Raw genomic sequence first — 7,879 nt, forward strand, 5'->3', positions numbered from 1 at the left:
ACAAGAGCTAGTTCCAGGACAGGCTCCAAAGCCACAGAGAAACCCTGTCTCGAAAAACCAAAAAAAAAAATATTTGAAATTATAATTACCTACTTCCCTCTTTTCTTTCCTTTCTCCCACTCCTTTCATGCTTACCCCTTGCCCTCTCTCAGATTCATCGCCTACTGTTCATTAATTGTTATTACATATGAATACACACACACACACACACACACACATTCCAAAATATAACCTGCTCGATTCACATGATGTTCCTGTGTATATATACATGCTCTCAGAAATGACGGACTAGTCTTAGATAACTAATTTGGGCACTGTTCTCTAGTAAAGACCATTTTCTTTCTCTCGCATTCGTCAGTTGCCTGTAATGAATTCCCTACGGTTGAAGCCTCTTGAGCTTTCTCCCTTCCATAATAACATCATCATTGGTATCTTGCTTGTTCGGGTCTTGTCTAGGCAGCTCTGTTGATGAGACGTAATGGGTGTAGTTTGTTTGACATTTCCAGGACACACAATATCACAGGAAACTTCCTGTTTCTCTGGTTCTTAACACTTGTCCCACCTTCTCTTCTTTTTTTTAAGGCTTGTTTTATTTTAATGACTGATCTACCTGAGGCCACAGGCAGCCCACTATGTACAGACTGGAGGGAGGCTCTATTTCTTGGTCTCTTCCTCCTTGGACAGAGTCTTGATGATCTTCTCCTTCCTGGCCTGGGGGCGCTCCTCCTGGTGCTTTCTTGCTTCCTTGGTCTTAGACCTGCGATCCTCAGCCTGGTCAGCCAGGAGCTTCTTGCAGGCCTTGTCTGCCTTCAGCTTGTGGATGTGCTCCATGAGAATCCGCTTGTTTTTGAAGACATTCCCTTTGACCTTCAGGTAAAGGCTGTGATACATATGGTGATCAATCTTCTTGGATTCATGGTATCGCTTGAGGTAGCGGCGCAGGATCCGCATTCTTCTCATCCAGGTCACCTTCTCGGGCATTTGGGCATTGGCAGACCCTTCCGCTCTCCTATGCCCGTAGGCCTGCCTTTCCGTCGAGCCAAAGTGGTTTTCCAGCATCGAGCCCGGGAATAGACAGTCACAGGCTTCCGGATGATCAGCCCATCTTTGATCAGCTTCCATATCTGCTGACCCACCTCTTCTGCAATGATCCCTGATCCTCAGGTGCAGGAAGCATGTTGTAAATTTATCAGTTCGGTTAGATACCACATGATCTCTTGTTCTCTGCATCCTAATGGGTTTAGAATGTTTGGTTCATTCCTCTATTTCATTTTATATTAGTTGGTTACCAGTCCTGTTTGGAAGTTAACAATTCTGGCCTTTCCTTTATACAGACACTTTAATTCTCTTTTGAACCATGAAATGAGGCATTCAGTTCTTAAGGTTTGTTTCTTTAAAGCCCGCCAAGAAACAGAAGTATTTAATAAGATTGGATAATTCCAAATAAATGGGACAGTAAAAACTATATAAAATATAGTTGATTAATGATTTGAAACTTGTGAATACTTTGATTACCTGTTTCATGGCGATAAAACATAGAAAAATAGAGGAGTAGAACAGAAAACTTGTACAATGGTGATTGTAAATTAGGTAGTCTCCAAAGTAAGAGTGAAATACCAGTAGTCAGCAGATATAATGTCATTGAATGAACTGACAATAGAAAGTAGAAGTAAAAATGTAACTTTAGCACATGTGTAGGTTTGTATTCCTGTACGTGTGACAGGAGTGCAAAGAAAGTGTCAACATATAAGCAATTATTTATTTTATATTTAAATGGTGAAAACATTTTCTCAGGTGTGTCCTATAATGGGTAACCTGATTTTTTTTATAGTGTCACGTGTCATATAGTCCTTCTCATATACAATCCTTTTGTTCAAACAATGCTATTTGCCATTGACTTCTTTTTTAAAAACAAGCTATTATTTTATTTGTATGAGTGTTTTGCCTGTATGTGTGCATATGGACGACATGAGTACTTATTTTCTATGGATGCCAGAAGAGAGCATCAGATCCCCCTAGGACTTGATAAATGAATGATTATGAGCCACTACATCGGTTCTGGGAATTTAATTCGGGTCATCCACAAGAACAGTAAATGTTCTCAATCATGGAACAATCTCTCTTGCCCTGTGATAAACTTTATAATTCTGTATTGAACCCTGCATGCTTAAAACTCATTCTGTTATCCCTTTGTCTCAAGCTTAATTTCCTTAACTTTTTTTTTTTTTTTTTGGTTTTTTGAGACAGGGTTTCTCTGTGGCTTTGGAGCCTGTCCTGGAACTCGCTCTGTAGACCAGGGTGGTCTCGAACTCACAGACATCCGCCTGCCTCTGCCTCCCGAGTGCTGGGATTAAAGGCGTGCGCCACCATCGCCCGGCTCCTTAACTTGAAGTACAAGGATTTCTGCTTTTAGTCATTCTCTTTCTTCTACTGATTCATGTTCTCATCTCCTTCTTATACTTTTAGGTGTTCTTTGTAGACTTTGAATGTTCCTCCCCAGTGTCTCAATCTACCAAACTTTTGATCATCATTTGGAACCCACAGAAAATTTGATATCCTATGTGATACATTTCATAAAGTCTCTAAGGTGGAATTACTTTTTACTTTGATACTCTTACAACATTTTATACTAACCTATCCCATAGGCTGTCAAATTACATAGTATTTTCAAATGTACTTCAACTATATCCAATTATGAACATGGTCTCGATTACTATATTGCATATATCCCATGGTGAAAATACATCAAACTTCAGTAAGAGTTTTCAAGAACACTAGTGTGGTATGTTCTTAAGGTTCTGATGGAAAAACATCCTTATTCTCTTTAAGTATATATTTAAAAATACTTGGAATATTTGGGAAAATATTTGACACAATAAGGACTTGAATTACAAAAGTCAATTTATCATTTGTACATCAAATCAATTACTGTCTATTCCCAAAAGCCACGTAGACCCTTAAAATACAAATTATGGTATTTGTGGTATGTGGTCAACAGAAAAACCTATACATTACTTCACTAGTATGTTATACTATAGCTTATTTTATTAACAAAGTAAAAAAAAACTAATCATTTTTAAGTGAAGTTGAACCATTATGTGAATGTGCTATGTGCTAATTTACAGTCTCGTTCCCCATTACAGTGAGCCCTCCATTGTAAACCTTGTGCTTCTACTACAGAGTGATATGGAAATGAATCCTGCATGCTTGAGAGAGTAGAAAGGGACGAGGGTGAAAAAGGGAAAGAAAGAAAATAATAAAGATCAAGAGAGAGACTTTATTGAGTCATTATATCATTTTTGGAGTCTGATGATGTTCCATATGAAGCATCTGCTTTTGTGGAATCTGACATATTCTAGGGGAGGCTTGGGGTGACATAAAGCCACAGGATGGAGTCTCCCAGAATCTAATAGGACAGAGGGAGATGCCTAGAGCACTCCCAAAAACCTGAATGCAGTTTTTTGAAATGTAAAGAATTTATTCAGCCCTTCTGAATGTAAACTTGAAAATTCAACAAGTACACTCTAGTGAAGGGTAAACCATGAAAATATGTTATAAAGGGTGAATATTACAGAAGATACAGCTCCTTTTCATCTTCATCTTTTTCCTAGAGCTGACAACATAAGGCTAAAAGGAAGTTAGAATAAGGGAGAAGGAAAATTTGTAATTCATAGTTTAACACTGACTATCAGTTGAAGAAGAGCAAGTTCAGGAAATGTTCTTACTCCTTTGATTTTTGAAATCAGAAAGCAGTTCCTTTTGTGAATTTGCAGGAGTTATGCAATAAAGGTTGTTGCAAAGTGTCTGAAAAGCATGTAACACACACAAAACAAATTCCTTCCAATTCTGGTCATAGGCCTTATGAAATTTACTTTTTTATGCCTAAGACTTAAAGGGCAATTACATAGATTAAAAACAAACATTAAAATAAAGCTTACATTGTATCACCAGTCTTTGATTGAAAAGAAATGAAATATTTCTTTCATTGTAAATTTAGCCAATTGTTTGTTCAACATATCTTGACATGAATGTCATACCAGTGAAAGAATTTCATGGTCAGTGATAAAGATTATAAATGTAAAAACATAAAGGTGAACAGAACATCCAGCTTATATATAAATACTGAATGTACTCTTCCACTCAACAGTCACATTTCACTGACTGGCTCTATCTTAATTACTGCCCACCCAACATTTCTAATAATAGAACACTGGAGAATTATTTCTATGGTCTATTATCCTTACTACTAATACTTTCTAGCATGGGGCAGCGTAAACCTGCCTACAGTTGTCGTGATCTGGATTTTCCAAATGTTTTATCCATTATACATGTTTCAGTAAAGTTTGTTCAAGTTCAGCTTGGTAGTTAGAATTATGTGTATTGGAATTCCACTCTCTAAATTTGTATATTTATGTAAAGGTTATGGGATATCTGACTTTAAGATTCATACTTAGATTTTTATGAGCCTTGGCTTTCATATTAAGTAGTGATAACTGTAATATGCCATAAGCCTATTGTAAACAAGAAAACACTTCAGTGTGTTTAGCAACACCGTCTAAGTTGTTTTTGCACATAAATGTCATTGGAAGGCTATGAGAAGTCAAATGTTTTCCTGTAGCTCCAATCTGAAAATTTATTCTGATTACTTGGTATAGCAGCCATTTGTTTTGAATGTGTCTTTTGTTTTTCCAGAAGGCATTTAGACTACTTAATTATTTGATGGCTTTATTCTTTGGAGCATCATTTCTTCATTTTCAATGGTTCTGGCTTAATCATTGAAGTCAAAGTCTATAGTCCTAGTCCATTCTTAGTTTTCCCCGAATTACTAACAAAGTCAAGCTGAAAGAGATTTTATGGGTTACTGAGTCACTAGGGTAGTCCCTCTTCAGTTATTTTTCAGTGATAACATTTATTATTTAATATGATACATGGTCCCATACTGTAGTTCAGGATGGTTTGAAACTCATTGTAGACCAATCTGGTATTGAATTCTGGGCAATCCTCTTTCTCAGCTTCCCATCTACAGGCATTATAGATAAAAATCTTCATTCCCAGAAGGTAATGATATTTGATGATAGGCTATGCACCTCTTTCATAAAAAAAGACTCATTTTGTTGTAATTTGTCATTATTTTATTACTTATGTATTTATTCATTTATTTAATTTAATTGTTCCTGAGGCAAGACTAGAGAGTGCATAGCTCACTTGGTAGCTGATCACCAAAATCACTAGTAGGAAAAGAGACAAAGAAGAAATGGGGGAAAGGGAATAATGAGTTTGTTACTAAGCTGGATATTGGCGTAGAAAGCTGAGCTCAAAGCTATGGATCTCCTTAGGGGAATATTATAAATAAACATAAATATACCTCTAAAGGACAGGACTATGGGGAAATCTGTCTGTGCTTTTTATGTTGCCAGGAACATAGAAACCTTACATAGGAACATAGGAGCATTACCAATAACATCAAATCTTTGGCCATGTATAGGATGAGTAAGTTTCCATGAAATTGGAAAAAAAAAAAAACCCTTGAAGCAGAAACAGTAAGACATGCAGTGGCGCTTGACCTAACAGACCTTCAACATGCCCAGGGACTTTCCATCACAGAGATAATAAATTCAAAAGTGTGTCTGGTGGGATCAGACATGTCAGCTACAGAGCATAAATTGAATTTCCCAATTATCTGATGCCATGATCTTGTTTGACAAGGAGATGAAACGGGCTCTGTCTCATTGTTGAATTCTTCACATCTGATACTTGTGGTTTAGCTTCATTTTGCAGTTTAGTATTTGAAAGCTCTATAGCCTATTTTCCATAATCTAAACTGTGATGAAATCAGGTGAATTTATTCTAAATTCATACCTTGATGCTGTGTATGTAGCAAGTACTCAAAAATGACTTTTTAAAGGGATGATTTTCAAATGATTTTCTGATTTATGGAGAAGCATAGTGAGTGCAATAGAGCCTCCAGCATAGAAAAGGATTCCACAAAGTTTCACAGGGCCTGTCAATGATTTGTACAATAGAAGTGCCATGGAAAATGTCAACAGAGGTCACTTTTAAACTATGTGAACAATTATTTTTTATAATAATAATTGTATTTCCTCTCTGGTGAAGCCTCTGTCTCCTATGATTATTAAATTTCAGGACAAAATAACCCTTAAATACTAAGAGAGCAAGGCTTTCTAGTGAAACAAATGCTCTCTTTCCTTTGAGTTGACTTGTCATTCATTTGAACACACACACACACACACACACACACACACACATATCACTCAGATAAAAATATTTCAATCTCTCTGTTTTATATAATAAACAACTATGTTTACTTATTTCCATTGATTAGAACCCACTATACATTCTTCCATGATTTCATTATTTTCACAAGGGATAGCCACAAACCTTAATTTGCTTTTCCTGTTCTTGGCACACATGAATGTATTACTAAATAACTTTTTTCACAATATTTTTCACTTCTTATAATTGGAATCACATTGTATCTATTCTTTTGTGACAGATTTTTTTTTCCACAGTCAGAATTAAAGTGCCAAGCTTCATCCCTGTCATTGGCTAGCTATATTTTATTAATTTTTAGTGCTATTTTCTATTATAGGAATAAATCTACAATTTATACATTTTCTGCTTTGTTTGCCTCGTACAGACACTACTTCTTGTAGAGGACTTTGGGGAATGAGATTGTTGAGTCAGTTGTTAAAATATGTGCCCTTGGTATCTCCTTTTTCCGTACTTTGGAAAGTTGACCATTGTGAGGTACATGTACCTGACTTTCACTACAGCCGATGTTATCTCTTGGACTAATACTGTACAACTGGAATGCATATTTAGTGGAAGAAGACAGGGCACATTTTTACTAGCCCTTTGTTCCCCAATCACTTCGCTGGGCAGAAGCTGCCTCAATTTTTTTGTTTGTTTGTTTTGGTTCCATTCAGGCATTTCTGGTTTTGAATGAATATCCCCTAATCCACATTTATAAAATGAAGTAAGCCTGTTTTTTTGTTCCATTTTCTTCCTTCCTTTCTAACCTCTACTTGTTTTAAAAAATAAAGTGACATTCAGTTTCTTCTTGGACACTAACTGAGAGGAATATTCATATATTTAAAAAAGTGATTTCAAACGATCTCCAAATTGGTAATACCAATTTAAATTCTCACTAACTTCACAAAATTCAGTTTACCCAAATTCTCACCAGCACTTGATAATGACTCTTTCTGTTATTCTATTCATTATATGTCCAATTATGGTTTTAATTGGAATTTTAATCATTAAAATAAATTTGAATATTTTTCATAGTTAATTTTTTAACGCAAATTTCAAATTCAAATAATTCATTACTCAATGGAAAATGATAACTTTCCTTTATAAAACTCAGGTTTAAATTTCTAATTTTTACATTTATTTTTAAATAAGATGTGGATTTAACATGCAAAATTTATTTTATGATATTTATTAATTTATTAATTTGACATATACAGATGAAGTTTTACATGTTTAATCTTATTATATATGAAAATAAAGAATTGGGATGTTGTAGAACTAGAATAATTGAGGAATGTTACCTTTAGAAAATTAATTTGTCTTAGAAACTTTAAAATATTTTTCTCCTCACTTACCTTAATTCACTATTATCTATAGATCAATTACCAAGTTTCCATTAAAATACATAGTATGTCATTATTTAGAAACATTACTGGCATTCATCTCTTGTCACTACTATCAAGACTAGTCATTGTCAATAAATGACTTTAATCATATCACACCTTTAAGAAATCCTCAACAAAATACTGGCAAACCGTATCCAAGAACACATTAGAAAAATTATCCATTATGATCAAGTAGGCTTCATCCCAGAGATGCAGGGCTG

General features: G+C 35.2%; 1 protein-coding gene and 1 pseudogene across 1 annotated transcript in view; one reads left to right on the forward strand and one right to left on the reverse strand.

Annotated features, from left to right (window-relative positions):
• The window catches only part of LOC101982181 (dystrophin-like), a 681,579-nt gene that overhangs the window by 273,653 nt on the left and 400,047 nt on the right, over positions 1 to 7,879 (forward strand). The gene's annotated exons all lie outside the window — the stretch shown is intronic.
• The window catches only part of LOC101981623, a 58,353-nt pseudogene continuing 51,128 nt past the window's right edge, over positions 655 to 7,879 (reverse strand).

The sequence above is a fragment of the Microtus ochrogaster genome, unplaced genomic scaffold, assembly GCF_000317375.1.
Source record: "Microtus ochrogaster isolate Prairie Vole_2 unplaced genomic scaffold, MicOch1.0 UNK71, whole genome shotgun sequence".
Classification (NCBI taxonomy): Eukaryota; Metazoa; Chordata; class Mammalia; order Rodentia; family Cricetidae; genus Microtus; species Microtus ochrogaster.